Source organism: Mastigoproctus giganteus, chromosome 9 (assembly GCF_048544385.1).
Source record: "Mastigoproctus giganteus isolate SK-2022 chromosome 9, ASM4854438v1, whole genome shotgun sequence".
Taxonomy (NCBI): domain Eukaryota; kingdom Metazoa; phylum Arthropoda; class Arachnida; order Uropygi; family Thelyphonidae; genus Mastigoproctus; species Mastigoproctus giganteus.
In genome coordinates, this window is record NC_143583.1 from 6,210,746 (window position 1) to 6,231,490 (window position 20,745).

At 40.3% G+C, this 20,745-nt stretch overlaps 1 protein-coding gene across 1 annotated transcript in view; it reads right to left on the bottom strand.

Annotated features, from left to right (window-relative positions):
• The window catches only part of LOC150080039 (paired box protein Pax-6-like), a 245,495-nt gene extending 225,684 nt beyond the window's left edge, over nt 1–19,811 (bottom strand). Inside the window, exon 1 of the mRNA XM_090382078.1 lies at nt 19,790–19,811. The gene's annotated coding sequence lies outside the window, so the exon portion shown is untranslated. The remainder of the gene's footprint in view (nt 1–19,789) is intronic.
• Nucleotides 19,812–20,745: the final 934 nt, after the last annotated feature.

Here is a 20,745-nt window from a genome sequence, read left to right on the forward strand (position 1 = left end):
TCGAGGCGACACATTATCATCCCATGTCACACTTTTCTTTGCATCTGTTTGCAGTTATTCACATTTCTTCTGTCTGTGACTGTCTTAATACAAAGGTTCGTATTTTTTTTTGGACAGTGTGTGTGTGTAAATAAGTATTTTCCAAATATTGCAAGAAAGCCACAGACCTTCTGGTGCACCGGCGAAATAGTAATAATAATAATAATAATAAATAAGTAAAAAAAAAATCGCGTGTGTACCCTGTACGCACGAAAGATGTTTTATGTGTAAACATCTTTAACGACACCTACTAAATTTCGAACAGCTAGAAATGAAATCAGGAACGATGTAATTTATGCTCAAGCCCGCTGCTTGCTCTACCGAATCAACATTTGGAAGAGGTTAGGCCAATAGCCTAATTACCCATTTGACTTTAGCCATTTGTTGAATAGTATGATTGCAACGATACAAGTATTGTATTGTTACATAATCATACTAACATGTTGGATTATGTTAGTATGATTGTTACAATCATACTATCATGTTTCTGCTATCCTGTATCTGCTCCGCTGACAATATTAAGCTACACACTCAGATTAACCCAAATTAACTCAAAACTTAACTCAAAATTAACCCAAATTAACTCAAAAATTAATGAAAATATCAATCGAAAGCTACACGACTTAGAATCCTATCTCCATCAATTTGGACTACTTATTAATCCTACAAAATCAGCCCAAATTGTCTTTTCTTTGAAGCACCAACCCACTGAAGTCCAAGCTTCTCTAGATGGCATTCTCCTTCCAGTAGTAAATATACATACGGACTTGGGATTCGTCTTCGATTGCAAACTGACCTTCAAGCCCCACATTGACAAGCTCATAACAAAATTCTGCAAAATGCGGTGGATTACCAAACAACAACTACTTCACGTTAAGGATCTGGATGTGACTCGGCGGTACGTATACACCTCTGTATACTCCGTCGTGTTATACGCCTCAGAAATATGGGCATCTGCAGCCCCCACGAATATCAAGTGTACTCCTCCGAATACTGGCTCCTTCGTTGGATCACACATAAACATTATCGTCAACCCCATCAAAGAACAATGGCGAAGGCAACCGCACTGAACTTTGCGCAACTACCAAACCTTATAATGGAAAGGCGCCCCACACTAACTGTCAAAATGCCCACTGGAATAATATCCGAGCCAAACAAATGGGAACTGTGCAGCTGGAGAATCTCTCAACCTGGACTGAGGTCAGCTCCAACACTTAGAACCAACCAAATTTGTCAAAGATCGCAAATACCGGAGAGAGAGAGAGAGGGAGAGAGAGAGAGAGAGAGAGAGATCCTTGATGACCTAAACTGCACAGTAACGTCGCACTATAATAAATTTAAAAAAGAATGTCTGTATAATATTGTATATAATGTCAAAAATACTGTATAATATCTTTATGAATATATTGTGAATAAATTAACTGAAACTTATTATATTGTTGGCCCTGGGGGATGAACCCGAATTTCGATGTGGGCCCCATCCTCAAGGCCTTTGTCCACCAGCCAATGTGAAGCCTCTGGCAATCCTGCGGTGAAGGGTACATTGTATACATCATTTTGTACACAGTAAAGATTATATTTATTTATTTATGTTGGATCATGTTACTCTGTCATGATTTGTCGCAAATTGATATCACGTAGGCTAACCATATAGTGTACGTTGTAGCTAAAGGATATTGGTTGTTGCCGTGCACTGATTGGAGGACTGAATGGACAATGTAGCGGATGAACATAAACGAAATGTCGCTTCGTTCACCAAGTTATTCGCTTTTTGCTCGTTTTTTTTTTTTTTTTTTTGGTATAAATCATGAATTACTGTCATTTGCTCGAACCTGAAAAGTAACTCACTGCATACCGGTAATAATTTATTACTTTTTTTTTTCATTAAATAATACTCAATACTTTACTGTAAGCTAATTTCCCAAGTAATAACAAAAATTTTAGTCAATGGTAAGATTTTAACGCAAAGAGAATTCCAAATATCAACAAACACTTTCACATAAATTATGGATCATATAAACGACCAATCATACAGTATTTTAAATTGGATTAATGTTACTGCTATAAAAGAGAACTAAACATTCACATTTGAAATTCTGCCACCTAATATTATAAAATAAAGTAAGTCTCATTACCATAGCGCATAAGAATGCATTATCCACTAGTTCCTTGGTTTCAATGATCGACATTTCAATAATTCATGAACTCCTGCTCACTTCGTCTGGCAATTTTCCAGTTGCACAATTATACGTCACCCATAAGGAAGCCATAACTTTTCCCCTTAACGTAGACAACGGGAAACATTTTACGCTGAGCTTATTTATTCATTCTTCAGAAGTCGCTAAAGTTTTAGTTACTTTCTACAACCTGTATTTGCTATGCACTGCCCTCAAGTTTCCAATAATAAAAAAATTACTTAATGTAATAATCCAGCTACGTATATATTAATATTCCTTTATATGTCAGTTGGTTCTTATCGTTGTGATCTGAGCCAGGCCATAAGGAAAAACATTCTATAAAGCAGAACACACATCTGTTGCTCGCACTTGCAGGTATCAGCAGAACCATTTTCTGCCGCAGTTGAAACAGAATAGCAAAGTTGCAAACATATTTCAGGGAAAAGGAAAAATATCTTAAATGTAAGAGCCAGGTGAGTATAGAGAACATCTCATTTTAAATAAATAAAATCATCTTTATTGCATACTATTTCACATTTTTATACGGTTTTTTTTTTTTTTTTTTTTGAGATTGAAATTATAAGGCAAAACAAACAAAAAAACACAAACGGTGAATCCAGGGAAGCCTTGACAGGGAAATCCTTCCACGTAATGATTATTATTCATGTTTACAGACTTCTTTCAAATTGTCCTTATTTGTTATTTATTTTTAGGAGCATTAGCAACTAAGGCCATATTGCTCCGGGGATATGTGGCAGTCATTCCCTGACCTTTCCACATCCTCCGTATTTGGTAGTCACGGGCTCGAACCCCGGTCTAATCAAGAAGCGTGTACTACGCACTCTGCTCCTGCCCACCTGGCTACGGAGACGCCCTCAAACTGTCCTGTCCATAGCGCTTCGAGCTGCAGATAGATGAGGCATCAAATCCCAGGGAATTCGGAACGTATTCCCGAGGAACACTGATCTAAGGTATTGCACGTTTTGCAGGGAAGATCGTGGAAAAGGTGTTGAACTGCACCGGGTTTGTTCTCAGGTCCGAGGGTTTATAGAAACGTTCCAGATGTTAGGCGAATTCATCTGGCACAATAGAATTTGCACCAAGGTGTGCAGATTCCTCTCTTTGATGATAACATAAGCATCGTCTTCTCCAAATCTCGATTTTCCCACCCAATGTGGGGAGGACCGTATATATATGCACTGCCCTACCAGCAAAGGTGTTTTATTACATAGCCACCATAACCTACCGCAGCCAAATTGGCTAGAGGTGTTAGATATACTTGGGACTTATAATAATCACAATAAAAAAATAATATACAGTATAATATATAATGTTTTTTTTTTTGTAAGGTTTCAGGGGCACCGGCAACGTATTGCGCCGTATAATACATCTGTAAATTGCTTGTGTTCTGTGTTTCCTTTTGTTTTCTGTTTTACTGGACGAAACACTCCAGTTTCCCAGAGAAAACACCATGCTACTATCACATGCGACCGACTAACTCGGCCATTTGTGAAAAAGACCCACAAAAATTCCTGGCGCTGACGGGATTCAAACCCAAGTTTTTTCCATCCAGTGTAATAAGAATTACACTGGATGGAAAATACTTGGTGATTATAGTAACCATGTTATATATGAAGGCTATATAATAAAAATAACAATACATATAACATACACATGACCTTACTGTTAAAGAATGTTCTTATTGTGGTCAATTTTGTTTGCTAAACGAAAAACACGAGTTTCCGATAGGAAAAAGCCGTGCTACCCTTGCCTGAAACACACTAACTCAGCCACGTTGTGAACGAGGCCCATAAAATTCCACAAGTCATCGATGGGACATTCAGATCTTTGTCACCCGGTCTGGGGAGAACCGCGATTCTACCAACTGTGATACCCACGAGGGCGGAATGCTCTTCCCCGAAACCGATTTATTCTCGCCATCGAAGACCAGGTAATACACGCCAGAACTAGGAAATACATCTCCAGGTATGGAGTGACTGATGACATATGTCGACGAGGCCATCTGGCCCAAGAAACAATCCAGCACATCACTGCGGGATGTAGGGTTATCACCCAGACTGATTATACTCATAGACGCCACCAGATCGCTAGGATAATGCATCTGAAGCTAGCACATGAAGGTGTACTGTATTACAAGTACAAACCCCAAGCAGTGTTAAAGATCCCTACTAGCAAACTATACTGGGACCGCACCATAATAAAGGACAAGACGATCCCACATAAACAGACCAGACGTAACACTCATCGACAAGAAGGAAATGGCTACCTACCTGATCGACATAGCGGTGCCCAACACCAGAAACCTCTAGAAAACCTAAGAGGAAAAGATCAGGAAGTGCAGAGATCTAAGGCAGGAGGTTAATTTTATCAAATGTCACATATGAAACAAGTAATGAGCATTCTCACCATGTTAACCATCGACATGGTGCCAAAGAGTCTCCATAAGAACACCGCAGCAATAAGCCTTACAGAGAACACTTACATGGAACTCCAAAAAGCCGAGATCCTGAGCACCTGTACGATAGTCAGAGAGATCCTTGACCAATAATAGTAACTAGATATAACAAACAAATAACCTACGCACCGTAACCAGTACCGTCGCTGTATGGGTAAAATCCATTGGCAAAAGAAAGAGATAAAGAACTAAATAATAAAAGTTAAAAAATATATATATCTGCTAAGTTCTGGAATTTCCCCAGGCTGTCAGCATCAACTACAAACGGAAGAAGCTTATTTCAGTAATTAACAATTCGCTGGAACGAACAGATCTTCCTACAATCCAGTTTAAACTTCTTTCCCCATGATTTGAATTTATGGCCTCCTAGTTCTGGAATCAATTATGCCAAGGAAACTATCATTCATTTTACTATCCCCGCTCAGAACGGCATGGGTTTCAATGAAGTCCCCTGTAAAGTACATGGTTGCAAAGCTCTGTAGCACACAAATTCGAAGTATTTTCTCATAAGGGTGCCCTTTTGCTAATCTGACCATGAAAGTTTTCTACCTTTGGAACCTGGTCTTGTAATTGCCTTATAGAATGGCATTACTAAGTTTCACTATTTCAGCTAAAGAACATCAAAGCTACATGTCTTGAAATGCAACTATATAAAGTCATTAAACAATTACAAATCAAATCAATAAAAAAACTTAATAATATCCATTTGACGTGCTCCTTACACCAAATTAATCGGGCCTTTTTCATTTATTGTGTGAGGAGGGGCTTCTTCTTAGGACGACGGGCTACAAGTCCATTTTTTAAGAGTCGTCAGTCGTAACTGAGTGACTGTTATGCACTTGCTACCACGCCTGAATGTTCTTCCCATTCTCTTTTCAACTCAGACGAAGAAGCTTAACGGTTTTAAGGCATAAGCGCTTCAAAGCACGGTCCTGTTTTGGCGTAGAGACTCGTTTGGGGCGTCCCATTCCTTTTTTCCTATCAACAGAACTAGTATTGTTGAGTTTGGAAAAAAATTACTCACTGTCGACTGATTACAAGACACTCTATAAGCAATATGATGGGAAGAACATCCTTCCTCACGTAAAGCAACTCTTTCTTCTTGGCGTCAACTGCACGTAACTCGCCATCATGACACAAGCAAGGCATGACTGCAACTCTTGCAGAGCGTGCTTATATAGCTGAAAGTAACAGCTGATGCAGTTTTACGTCATCGCCTACGCGTGTCAATCTTATCTGATGCAATCTGTGAGAAATATTGCCATATATTACGTTATTCGAACCACAATTACAATTTTAAGGGGTGATGCACTTTCTTTGAACACCAGTGTATTTATGTATTTAACTTACCTTTTGAAGTGTCCATAGTGAATTAAAAAAAAGTTTGCAAGGTAGATCCGTGAAAATTTGATTTCAGCCAGAGAGAATAACTGATTGTTTGAAGAACTTTTCATCCGGTGTTGTGGCAGTGAGTAGTTCGAATAAATTTAAGAAAAGCTTTCTCCTTTGTATTAGTATTCGTACCAGCAAATCGTGCTTGTCATTGAGTGTCTCTTCAAGTGAGAAGTAAGCCACGGCTATTGATATTGATACTAATATTGATAGTGTCATCACTACAAGTCTTAGTGAAGACTTGTAGTGATGACAAGTATCATTAATTATTAAATTACACTATGTATATAAAGTGCTTAGCATCATAATACACAGCCATTTCTGAATAAACAGAAAATTTTTAAGGTGGCATCGTTTTAGGTTATATCTCATATTGTGAATACCTTCACAACGAGTTGCCATGATATTGCACTACTTCGAATAAGTAACGCTTCACCTAAGGAGAAGACTAATGTTACTTATTCTCAGATAGGTACCACCACCCAGACAGCACTGTTTCAGGGCTATTTGGCCCTTCTTCAGTAAGTGGGTAGGTACCCAAGTGATGCAATGATGGCAAAAACAGTTATGAAGTATAACTCCACAATATGAGAGATGCCTGATGGTGTATGATGTATTTAGACTAAGGCGCCCTAAATGCGCCTTATTAAATTACAATAATTCATTATGGGTAAAGCTATAAATAAACACTATTTATCAAGAATGAAGCTATAAGATGACAGCTTCTAACTGTAATTACAGGTGTTCGATTGAGACGAATTGCTCAAATAATTAAGCATACAGGTAAGTCCCACTGAATTTAATTTAATCAAGTGAGGCCAAGTGTGTCGGAAGTTTCAGTTACTTAAGTGAACTGACTTTGATCAAATGATTCGATTTGTGTATTCAACAATTCACGTAAACGATTTCAGTTCTTATTAAACTTTCGGTTTTTAAATTTAGTTATTGTTATTTGGTTTTTAGGAGCATTAGCAACTAAGGCCACATTGCTCCGGGATATGCGGTGGTCATTCCCTGACCTTTCCGCATCCTCCGTATTTGGTGGTGTCGGGCTCGAACCCCGGTCTAATCAAGAAACGTGTGCTACGCACTGCTGCTCCTTCCCACCTGGCTACGGAGGCGCCTTTTAATTTTAGTAGTTAATTGTTCAATTCACTCGCTAAGAACAGAAGGGCTAGAAAGGAAAATTTATAAAGGCAACTGCCAGATGGATTTAATTAGTTCTCTTTGACTGGTTTGTGCGGATAATTCTATAACATTTTTCCTCGTCCTTGAGCTTCTAAAGGAAACGAGGCAGACTCTCGAGGTCTGCTGGAACGTGAGAACCGGTTGCTTTCACTTCTCGTGGCCAACTCATTTGCAGTCATCGCGTTGCTTCTCAATGCATTTCAAGTTTCACGCGCGATTATGTGCACTTAAGGCGGGAATGCTTGCCCTTAACTATGTTTAAACAGACCGTTTGGCATTGCAGGTGGACCTTGGAAACGCAATCTGCGTTTCATCTGCAACACGGCCTATTGCTGGGCACATTCGTCACAAGTGACTGTTCCACTTTTTTTCTTTTATTTCCTTTAAGTTTTTCAATTGGTCGAGAGGGGCGGAAACACGGGAGGGATCCCACGAAAAGCACCTCGTTCTCATTCTCTTACCGTCTACTCAGAAAATGGAAACAACACGACCGAGTAATGGGACATTGTCTATCCGCATAGTGGCTGAATGGAAAGGTCGCGTGGTCGTGATGTGGCAATCAAAGCGGAACAATGATCCGACTGTTAACACTCACTCACAGGGTGTATTATTACTGATTTTCCAGAACACAGGAGGTGAACAACTATCTGCTTATTTGCCAGTCTTTTTGGAGGCGAAATCCCAAAGGACTGGCAGTAAGCAGTCAATGAGCTGCAGTTACTTGTAGATACTGCGGAACTTTTTGCAGGTTTATTGAAAAAGAAAAGTGACCATTCATGGCAAGCCATATATACTGACAAGTATATACAGAACAACCATTTCATATGTAAAATGGCTTCTTCAAAGCTCAAAGAAAGAAGTTAAGTGTGAGTGGGTAATAAGGAATAGCCGATTTTCAGAAATGTTCTAATAAATCATGTATTCAATCAGAAATAACGGTCTGGCCACAGGATAGCTACATGCCAGATGATATTTCAGCAGATTCCATAAAATACAGATCAATAAATGATGAGCAAATTCATAAAACTGGAAATCTATGGAAACCCCATCACCCCAATAACCAAGCACAGAGATCTCGGCACTATCTTCGACCATAAACTCAGCTTCAAATTCCATGTTGCAGATATTCACAACAAGGTCTGCAGATCCAGATGACTTGTCAAACAACACCTCCATGTCACAGAGCCCGAGTACACACTCCAAGAATACATACCGATTTCTGCAGCCAGTCATCACCTACGGATTTGAAATCTGGGCGTCGTTAACGAAAACCATGCTAAAAGCCATCTCATCTGATGAGTACTGGCTTCTTCGCTGGGTCCTCGTCAAGCATAAAATTCCACCCCTCACACACACACACTTCAGATATTACCAAACTACTTAATTACAGAAATGTCTCGGAACAGATCTTCACTCTCCACTTACTCGTCTCAATTAAAATGATAGCTGGTGAAATCAATACGCCAAGTTTTTGGCAGATATGAATAACTGGAGGATCCCTCCGAAACCCTTAAGGACCCTCCCCTCTCTGCAATCTGGGCGTGGAGGTGTTTATGGCTTTAACACAGTGAAAGCCATAAACACCTATTCAGTCCCAGTGCTAACATACTCCTTCATGGTCATAGATTGGACTAACACCGAGCTGGTGGATATCATGTGAAAGACAAGGATAATGATGACCAAGAGCGGCCAACACCATCCGAAATCAGCCGCGGAGAGACTGACAATTGCCCGGAAAGAAGGAGGAAGGGGCCTGATAGACCTCATTGAGCAACAGAAGACAGCGATTACTAACCTGAAGGATTACTTTCAGAGACACACAGCAGCACTCCACCAGGCCATAAGGAAGATAGTCAAGCAGTATACCCCACTCAACCTAAGCGAAGAGTCCCCTCCCAACCAGGAGGCACAAACGAAGCTAGAAAGATGGGCAGAAAAGACACTCCATGGCATGCATTACAATGATCTCCATCAAGATCACATAGATAAAATTGTTTCTAATGCATGGCTCACGAGTAGGACGCTCTTCCCCGAGACTGAAGGATTCATGCTCGCCATCCAAAACCAGGTAATCAACACCAGGAACTATAGATGATCACCCAGACTGAGTACACTCACAGACACGACCAGGTAGCCAGGATAATACATCAGAACCTAGCAAGAAAATCCCAGTTGATCGAAGAGCGTGTTCCGTACTACAAGTACAGTACACGCTCTTCGGTCAACTGGTATTTTCCTGAAAAAACCCTGAAACAACCCTGAAAAACTCTGCACAAGCAAAACATACAGAAAAGAAGTTCTCGAAAACTGCTACCTGCGGATACAGAGGTAAGAAAAAATAAATAGCACTAAGAACCTCCATACAGTAGCTGACAGGAATCCCGACCTCATCTGGAAACACTCTCCTAAATATGTCTTACCTACTCCACTCTACTACCACAGAAGAAACAGACTGCTGAAAACAGTAAAAATGAACTTTTACGTTTTTTTATTTTGTATTATATTGTATTCTGTATACTGTTCTGCTGTGAATATCCGTGCTAATGTAAATATGGTGATGTTATGCTTTACACGCACCAGTATAAAATTTTTCTCGTTTATTTATTAAGTCTTAAGCAGATTACAAGTTATTGTAATCTGCTTAAGTACTACATGATTTGTATAATTTGTTAACGAGTAATGTAATGTAAAATTGTACATATAATGTAAAATTGTATACAATATTAATGTAAAATTGTATACAATATTATCCTCTGTTGCATAACAGAATATGTATCTACACCGCCTAGTCAACGGCTGTAACCGGGTGTCTCCTAGGAGAAATAAAGATAATAATCAAGTACGAATCCCAGGCAATACTAGAGACCCCAACCCACAAGCTCTACTGGGACCGCGCCATAATAACGGATAGGACAATCCCGCACAACAGACCGGACATCACCCTTGTGGACAAGAAGGAAAAGACTACCTATCTGATTGACATAGCAATACCCAACACTGGCGACAAACAGATAAAACCCATGGGGAAAAAATCAGGACGTACACGAACCTAAGACAGGAGGATCAAAGAGATGTGGCACGTGCATCAAGTGACGACCATCCCAATCATCGCGTCAGCCGCAGGTATAGCGCCAAAGACCCTACATAATAGCCTAGTAGCAACAGGTCTTCCAGCGAACCCCCTACAAGGAACTCCAGAAAGTTGCAATCCTGAACACTTGTAGGATAGTCAAAGAGTTCCTCGATCAACACCAGACATAATAACCACCCTGTACTTGGTAGCAATACCCGTCACGAGGTGGAACCCCCAATCAGGGAGAAATAATAATAGTGATAATACTGTTTATCACATTATTATATTGATGATAGTGATATATTATTAATTCATGTAAAAATAATAATAAACCGGTAATAAAATAAACTATCTGTTTGACTACCTTCTCAATTAAGGTACCCCCATCTGACACTCGAATTTTCAGAAGCTGTCTGCCTCAACATTAGGTGAACACAACTTATTCGACAAAGCAATAAGGTATAAGGTATGTTCATGTCATGTGGCACCTGGGATTTTTCACATCTCCGCGTGTGTTGGCTGTATCGAGGACAGTACACTGTCAAGCCAGAGACTTGGAAATGTGTGGGCCATGTCTGTGCAGTGTGATGTGTGTGTTGTGCCCATTGTTTGTCCGGCTTATTGGCAGCCAGGCCCATAGTGGGGACAGACGTTGTCTATACCTCGCTACGTGGAGGCTAGCCGGGTATATCCAGTATCCCAACAAATTGCTCTGGCAGGTCCTGCCACCTAATTTCCTGAGATTTCAGTGGCTAGGACCTAAAAAAAAAAAAAAAATAAAAAATACGCGTTTGACATTAATGCTTAATGGGATTGCTGTTAGGAAATCGCTGGTTGGGGGTTGAACGCTAAAGAAATGTGTTAAAGGCCTAATAGGTCAGGCAAAATTTTGATGTTATTAAATTTAGACGTGTGAGGCTATACGGTAGATGAATGATAATACTTTTAGTTGTCTTAGAGATTTACATGAAACCGGTAGAATTTAGGCATTGATTTGAATTTGGTGGCATTGTTAAGGGGTGTACTCGGTCGGTTTAGTGAGAGAGGGGGAAGACTGAAGACTGAGGGAAAAACAGATAGAAGAATAGGGACGACAGAGTAGGCATCCCCAAAGAGGTCAGTGGAGACGAGCCCCATTAGGCGAAGTATGGGTTTAGGCAGGGAGGAGCGGAGACAGAGACCTGTCTCCTCCCTCCCCTGCCTGGGGATGGGATTTTAAAGGGAACCGGGTTAGAGTGCCCAGTTCAGTTCGCCAATGGTGTGTTGGCAGCAAAGCCGCAGAATGTCTTCGTCGGTGTCATGTCCAAGCAGTGTCGAATCCAGTATGATGGTCAAGCTGCCCATCCCGCTCCGGGGGTGGGATACATTAGCTGGCAGTGGGGAACCCACCAAGCGAAGGGGTGGGAGAGACACACATTTACTTCATTCATAATCTGCATTCTCACTCTACTTGCATTCTTTTTTTTTTTTTAATACTCTTTTCTTATTTTATAATTTTTTTTTCAAAGTTTTATATATATATATATATATATATATATATATTTTTTTTTTTTTATTTTATTATTATTTTTTTTTTCACTCAACTCATTCATCTTTTTCTCACACACCAGGAGGGGATGCAATGATGTGTAGCGTAAATTTATATACTAATTAAAACTAGGGTTAGTGTACTTAACTGTAGCTTTTATGGTTTGTGTTCTTTTTCTCACACGTTTACAATTTTATTCATTATTCTTCTAGCTCTCATCTCATTTATTCGACTCTTACTTTCTGCACTGCACTCTCTGGGCACCTCAACTTACTGTTATTCTTCATTTGTGGTGCAGGCCTAGCCGCAAGTTTTTTTTGCAGGCCGGGGAGAATGCAGTAATAGTGTTTATGTGGTTAGTAAATGTTTGTTAGTACAGTATCTTCTTCTTCTTCTCGTTATTATTCAATAATGAGAAGAAGAAGAATCTTTATTGCAACGCTTAGAATAATAATTTACATAATAGTAGTTGCAACAGCCCGTCACGGCACAGTGGCTAGGGGATATCAATGTACTACAGAGAATCACTGCCTCAAAAAGCCAAACATACATAAATAAATAATAGAATAATACATAAGCGAAATAAAGTACAGGAAAATGGAGAAATTACTTGAGTATACCACATACAGTATATAGAACATTAAGTGAGTGTACACACCATTTGTTTCAAAAATACATACTATAAGGACTATTGAAGTGCATAATTATATACATAGTTGATCTGGATTAAGAGTATACATTGCTCAAGACTCATATTATAATAGTCGTAGCCTTGGCCACCCCACTGAGTATTCTTTTCCTATATTCTCTATCTTGACAGAACTCGTCGACATCTAAGTCGTGGCCTAACTCCACGCCACAGACTGCAGAAAGGGGAGGGTCCTTACAGTTTCGGAGGGATCCTCCAATTACACATATCTGCCAAAAATTTGGCGTATTGATTTCGCCAGCTATCATTTTAATTGAGACGAGTATGAACATGTGTGGACATGTGTATATGTAATGGGCGGCACCTAGAACGTCAGTTCAACTCCTCCTCGTATCTCTGTGAAGAACAGTATCACTACAAATGGGCCAGATATGTGTGTGACGAAGGTTTGTGTGTATTATGTTTGTTCTGTTGTTCTGTTCTGGCCGCTTGGCTACCCAGAAGCATCAGTCACCTGGACAGATGATTCTGGGTACTCGTCCACACCACGGGAAGGTGGGCCAGTCTCAGCTAATCACGTACTGTCTCAATACGAGACTCTGATCCACCTGATGTTGCCAAAAGGTGGGCCAGATTCCTCTAGGGGCCCACTCCAGAGGAGAGAAAAAAAAAAGAAAAAAAAAAAAGAAAAAAAAAAGAAACATATATATTTATTTAGATTTTCCCGTGGTGCAAAAGAAAGGAAAAAAAAAATGATATCACTGTAAAACGCAAAACAAAACAAAAAAAAAAAAAACATGTGACTGATTGTAGAACGCGAAGAGGCTCCATTGAGAACTGCATAGATTTTTGTTGGTTTTGCTTTAACGAGAAGACCATGTATTCTGACTTCTTAAGATTGAAGCGCAGACCAAATTGTTTGAGGAGAGAGAGTGGAAATTAGTACTTCTGAGATTTGGTGAGGGTCTTGGTTTGACTTAATTGGCGTGAGTACCTTTAAATTGTCAGCATATGCCAGGATATTCAGCTTTTGGATTACCAGTGGAGCAATAAGAGCAGTGAAGAGGAGGCCAGATAGTACTGCCCTTTGCGGGACTCCAACCGAGATTACTCTGCAGTATTGGGAGTTATCTGCATACAATTTCACTATGCAGTGATTCAGCATTATTATTATTGTTGTTGCTCTTATATTATTTCTCCCTGATTAGGGGATTCCACTCCGTGAAGGGTACTTCTACCAAGTACACAGGGTGGTTGTAATGTCTGGTGTTACTGTTGATCGAGGAACTCTCTGACTATCCTACAGGTGTTTAGAATTGCGACTTTCTGGAGTACCTTGTAGATGTTCTCCGGGAGACCTATTACTACTAGGCTGCAATGTAGGGTCTTTGGCACCATACTGGTGGTCAACATGATGATCGGGATCGTCGTTACTTCTTGCATATATGCCACATCTCCTTGACCTCAAGTCTCAGTTTCGTGTACTTCCTAATTTTTTTCTCTTGAGTTTTCTGGACATTACTAGTGTTGGGCACAGCTATATCAATCAGGTATGTAGCCTTTTCTATCTTGTCCGCAAAGGTTATGTCCGGTCTGTTGTGCGGGATGGTCTTATCCGTTATTGTGGCATGGTTCCAGTACAAATTATTATTATTTTAGGTTTTCCCGTAATGGAATACATTAACCCGTATTTTGTGTCTGTAAATTGCGTGTATTCTATGGTCGATTTTCCTGTTTTTCTGGACGAAAAAAACCCCAGTTTCAGGGAAGAAAAACCTTGCTATCTACGCCTGAGACCGACTAACTCAGGCACGGAGTGAAAAAAACTCAATAAAGTTCCTCGCGTCATCGACGGGATTCGAATCCGGACCTTTTCCGTCCGGTGTCGGGAGGATGGTGACGATACCATTGTGCTACCCACGCAGACCGTGGTCCCAGTACAGCTTGTGGGTTGGGGTCTCTAGTACTGCCTGGAGTCCGTACTTGTAGTATGGTACACTTTCTTTGGTCAACTGGTATTTCCTCGCTAGCTTCTGATATATTATCCTGGCTACCTAGTCGTCTCTATGAGTGTACTCAGTCTGGGTGATCACCTTGCACCCAGCGGTGATGTGTTGGATCGTTTCTGAGGCTAGGTGGTATCTTCGACATGTCTCATCTGACATTCCAGGCTCCCTTTGCGATGTATTTTCTAGAGTTTCTGGTGCTGATTACCTGGTCTTGGATGGCCAGCACAAATCCTTCAGTCTCAGATTTGTGACTCACAAATCCAAGTCAAGCCGACTTCGGCTTGACTTAGGATGGCCTGGCAGTCAACTGCTGGATAAAGTAATTGGACAATAACTCGCTGAAAAAAAGAAACTTCCTGCAATCAAGTCTAAACCACTCCCTCCATAATTCGAATTTATGGCCACTGGTTCCAGACTCTTCTGTAGGGCGAAAATTTCATCCAAATTCATGTATTTTCTCCTCTCAGCGCCTACATCTGCGATCATCTTTCTTCTCAGAGCTTTCGTCTACAATTAGGTATCCTTTAAGGCATCCAGTTGGCTAGATCTGTTGCTTCCATATTTTTCAGTTTCAGTTTTTTTTTTTTTTTTTTTTGGCGTGGTCTCTATACTCGACAAATCGTCGATAGGACATCATGGTACTTCTTGTGGCCTGTCTCACCTTATTACACGTATGAACCGCAGGCCGTACTAGAGACCCCTGCTCACAAACTATACTGGAACCCTGCCATAATAACGGACAAGACGATTCCTCACAACAAACCAGACATAACCCTCATCCGCAAGAAGGAAATGGCTACCGATCAGATCGACATAGCGGTGTCCAACACCAGCAACCTTCAGAAAATATATGATGAAATATCAGGAAGTACTGAGACCTAAGACCTGAAGTAAAAGAAATGTGGCATATGGATCAAGTAATAACCATTCCGATCACCATGTCAACCACTGGCATGGTGCCTAAGAGCGTCCGTAAGAACCTAGCAGCCTCCCAGAGAACACACATGGCACTCCAGAAAGCCGCGATCCTGAACACCTGTAGGACAGTAAGAGACTTCCTCGACTAACAGTAACAACAATACTAATAGAAACCCCATGAACTTGGTACCAGTACCTATCTGGGCAGGAAAAAAAAAAATCCCATAAATCATAATTTTATTCATGTTGTTATAAAAAAAAAATAAATTTGATAACAGAGATCTGTTAAGTGCTCGATAATAAATGTATAAAAAATAATGTATAAGAAGAGCAAAATAGATCAAATTACTTCTATAAAAATGAACAGAAATTGATCAATGCGATTAGTTGGAAAAAGTCTCAGGTACATTTTTAACTCCATAGTAAAAAGTGACCATTAGCGAATCCCAGGCAGAAAACTGCACATCCCGAATTGGCCCGCTCAGCCACCGATGTGGGGTTTCTTGTTTTTAGAGCTAATCACACCAGTTTCTGGAATCACTCATGTTGTGTCAGAATTGAACTACGAAGAAGGTTTCAGGCAGGACTTTTTTTTTACCGTATTTCTTTTACTTAGATCTATTTCAAGGATGTTGAAGAAATTGATGGTACTGGAACCTGTATGAAATGATGTTAGGTTTTGAAGTGCGTTTGTGTAGATAGCAAAGTTGTAATTTTCGTCTCCTCCTGCTACACAGAATGTTGTCAAAGTCGAAGGCAACCAAAGTGTGTGTAAACAGCTGACTAAGGGTTTTAATATTCCTTATAACGATGAGATGTTTCCATGGTAGGATGTTCAGGTTTGAGTTTTATTGAATATCCTAGTCATGTCGTATGTTATCTTCCCAACACCTTTGTATCAATAGCAAACTTTAACATCAGACCTTTTATGCCTTCAATCGACATAGTAGGCGGAAATGTATGCTGAAAGCCTTGTGGAATAACTCAAGATTTGTGGGATTTAATCTTGCAATCAAGGGTCGTATAAGATCTCTTGCTCTGACCGTCCGCAGTATAAACAGAAAAATTTTAAATTTAATTTTATACCACTTTTCCAGAGGATAAAGAAGAAATTTATTTTCTTATGTCCCAATTTGTATAGAGATGCCTATCACATGCGAAAGGAATAAATTTTTAAAGATCTACTCAAAGTTATTTCAGGATTATTCAAGGCCGCATACAGCACAGCCGACACTGTCAAAGATCTTGTCATCTGAAATTAGGCGTAATGTTTCCTACCCTACCCTACCCTACCCTACAGCCCTGACCTCGCCGCATAATTTTTTTTTTTTTTTTTTGTTGTTGTTTCGTAAGGCACACTTGCGTGGTAAGGCGTTTGAGAGTGATATGGAACTCATTTCTGACTTTAAATATTCGTGAAAACGCCAGCCTCCCGATTTTTACCAAAATGCATTCACTGACTGGAAAGACCACTGCAGTAAATGCAACAAGTATGGAGGTTCTTACAATGAGTGATATTTTCCCAAAGCTGACAGACTGTATTTTATATATGTGAAGAATGGTACAATATCCCATATAATAAAGAAGAGTTACCGCTTATAGTGCGTTACTTATTGACCCGACCTTCTAAGGGGTGGGGAATTAAAAAAAAAAGGGTAATATTCCTGTAGTCTCTATCCTGTCCACTCCTTTGCCTATACTGATCCCGGAATATAAAGAAAAAACTTTTTTTTATTTGTATACCTAGCAATCCACTTGTGAACAATATCTGAGATGGACAAAATACACTCAATACCTTTAACACAACAGTCGGCGAAAAGGTGGACTTCATGCTCATTATACTTTATTATGCTCCATGGCCATTTGGCCATGGAGCATAATGAAGTAATTAAAATTCAAACAGCCGTAGTACCATAATCGTTCAGAATCCGACACATGTTTATGAATGAACCTCCCCTCCCCATTTTTTTCAAGTCCTGGATTAATCCTGAAAGTAGGGTCTACATTAAGTTGAGAAACACACATTTTTGTCTCTCTAATTTCCTCGTATTACCCACACCTTTTCATTATTATCCTTTGATTCCAATACAATTTCTCCGTAAATATTTTATCGCTCAAATCAATTACCATATCCTTCAGTATTTCCATCAACTATTTGCAATTTACCCGATAAAATGCTATTTCCAAAACCTACAAAACAAATATTCTTATTCATCTCTATATATTTCTTTCCATAAAAATTCTCACTATTCCCATCGCATCCTCTCTCTCTCTCGCACGGAACCATATAGTTCCTTTCTCATCATTTAATCCCTTCTTTCCCTTTAACTGTCTGTTCATTATACTCATCACTTTTGTTGCATGCAATAGTCTGAAATTCTTACATTTGGTTTCTCCTCTGTCTCGCAAAAAGCGAGATACGTTTGTATGCACGTTTCAGTGCTCAGTTTCAGTTTTGGTTCAAGGCCGCATAGATGTTAAATGCAGTGATGTTCTTGTATTCTGCTGTCTTGTGAACTCCTCTGACTTTATGTGGCTGTTCCAGAATACAAATGGAAAGTTTATTTTATTATTTTTCCTCATTTTAAAATCCTCTGGTCATTTTCTCTCATATCCTGCATTTTCCATGATTGCAAGTATTTTTACTCGTACACCATCGATTCCAACTTAGCCGCTCGACTGCTGTCAGCCAGTGCAAACGTACTCTGCTCTTCAGAAAGCGCCGAGCCAACTGCAAGAGACTACAACGACAACACGGTTCCTTTGTCAGCACTTCTAATGCCAAGTTGCAGCTCCAGGTACAATTATCATAAATTTCTATGTTTACGATCTTTATTGAAATGTTTATTAACTACTTTTTCTCTATTAAAAGCAAAAGCAATGCCAATATACACTACGTTGACGTTAGCATTTTATTAGGAAAAAACAAAGAAACACATTAGAGGGTTCTCTTTTTAGGAACTGGGTGAGGCAAATTGCACAACACAAAACTATGCGTTCCTTTTTGAATACATGGGTGCGTGTGACTGTAAACATATAAAAATAATATCCACAAGAAAAACTGTTCGGCTTAACCGAACCTAACTTATTCAGGAAAGCTGAGTTTCTTTGAAGACTTAAATCACTTTGGAGTTCTAAGAAAGAAGGACAGGGCCGTGGGGAAGGGGATGCCATTGAGACGCATATGTCGCTCTGAGTGATCTTCTTGCGTATCACGTATCGATCTGTTTAGCAGTTTTAAGTGAAGGAAACGACTCGCAAGGCAGATGTCACGAGCCCACAGACAACCCTCCTTTCCCCTTCCCACGCACATTTGGTCTCGCTGACCTTGTGCGAGACGCTGAATGATTGTCTACGGCGGGACTTTAATTAATCCGTGACGGACAGGTGCACGGGTGGGATGACACGTACTTTACACTTCGAGGGATGCTGCGGCCATCGCCGTCTGCGATTGACCGCCAATCCCGATCCCACGTGAACGAAGAGCACGCAGAAATCTCGCGGAGTAAGAAAGGACCCCTCTCCAGTCAGGACCTCGGGACATTCCCACCCATCCTGGCAACCTGTTCACCGTTATTTCACCTCTGACACTCAAGCGCACGCAGACCGCTCCGCACTTGTCCCGTCAGATCGCTCGCCTCACCTACGTTCCCTGGGGACCATCGTGAAGGACATCGGAATCGAAGGCAGGCAGGTTTTTGTGCTGGCGAACTTAATTACGGAACTTCTCAGACAGGTCACCTCCACAGCGCCTTCCCCCATAAGCCTGCGGATGGGAGGTTTCTGAAGAGCGTTCTTTTTTGTCGCACCAACTTTAACACTGAAAATAAATCTGTTTTATTTCTGTTCTTTATCCCGTCAAGTCACAAGATGCATGCCAGTAATTCAGGGAAGCTGGACGACCGGAAGAGAAACTAACTAATCCCCATTTAATATTTCCGCATACATCGATTTTGTGAGAAAAATCGTCTATCAAGGATTTTCGTGGTGTCCTTGGAAAAGATACGTGACTCGCTGTCGTTCAATTTTCTCATCATCTCGCTCAAAATTTCTTGCACTTTCTCAAGAGGAAATGTCTCAGTTTGGAAATGTCTCAGTCAGCAGGAAGAAGTTACCATGGATTTAGATACCTCCACTGTCAATCCACCAGGAGCCAGCACCGCTGCAGATTTCAGTTTATTCACCACCTCTTCTTGATTCCTCTTTCTTAGAATATATTATCATAAACCAGCTGTTCAATGCAGCATTTTCTGAGAGGCGGGAGGATAGAAAAAGGGGTTCTGTAGCAGCGGGGTTGTGTTACTGGTGAAACAAGTAAAAAGAAAATATCTTCTACTTACCAGAAATCTTCATTAAATGGGAAATGTTCCACATTTTTCTTGTCTTTCCCATAATTCCTTGTAGTCCTTGCATATGCCGTTGGTTTTCGGAATCTGATGGAGGCAAGCGAACCGGCTGCGAAAGGAAGTGACATTCTGGGAGAGACAGGTGTGGTTGTTGTGACTTCCTTCCCATTCTATCAATCCGCTCGTCCCACAACGTGCATAATTTCATTGGCACAAGTGTTCCGTTGTAGGAAACACGTGAGACGCCAGAGTATATCCGTTATGCAATCGCTTAGCAAATCTTTGCTCACATCCAAGTTGAACTCCGTATAGCATCCCTCCGCTTCCTATTCCCACAAACGAAGTTTTCTTTCCCCTTCTTTCGGCGTGAATTTTTGTTTCTTTTTGATCCTTCGAATCTGCATTTCTTTCTCTCTCTCTCTCTCCGATTTTAATATTATTATAGTCTTCATTCATTTGTGTCGCCCTAGTTACGTTTCTCCTTTCGTGTTTTCATTTCTCTCTCTCTCGGGTACTGAGACATTTCCTCGCTTTTGGGTTAACCAGCTGAGACGCCGGCAATTCTTGTGAAATTTGCCTGCAGCGATCGCCTTGGAAATTGTCGCGTACTGTTGCAGGCTTTAATTGCAGAACTTGTGATCCCTATCTCCGAAGTAATCTGTCTTTGGAGATCCGCTAACAGCTCGATTACTCTTTAAGTATGGGCAATGGGTAGCTGCTAACTGAAAATGACCTCGATTCGGCACAATCTGTTTAGAGGAGAAAAACAACGCGGAAAGAATAAAAGAAAGAGTCAAAAACGAAAAACAGTCATAAACGGCTAAACACGAATATCAAAAATCTTTAGAGGTATATCTAAAACTAAAAGGCAGTGTTAGTGGTTACAAACGTATAAGAGTTCAGTTTGTTTAATGTAAACAGGTCACAATAAACAAAGTCAGGTAATACAA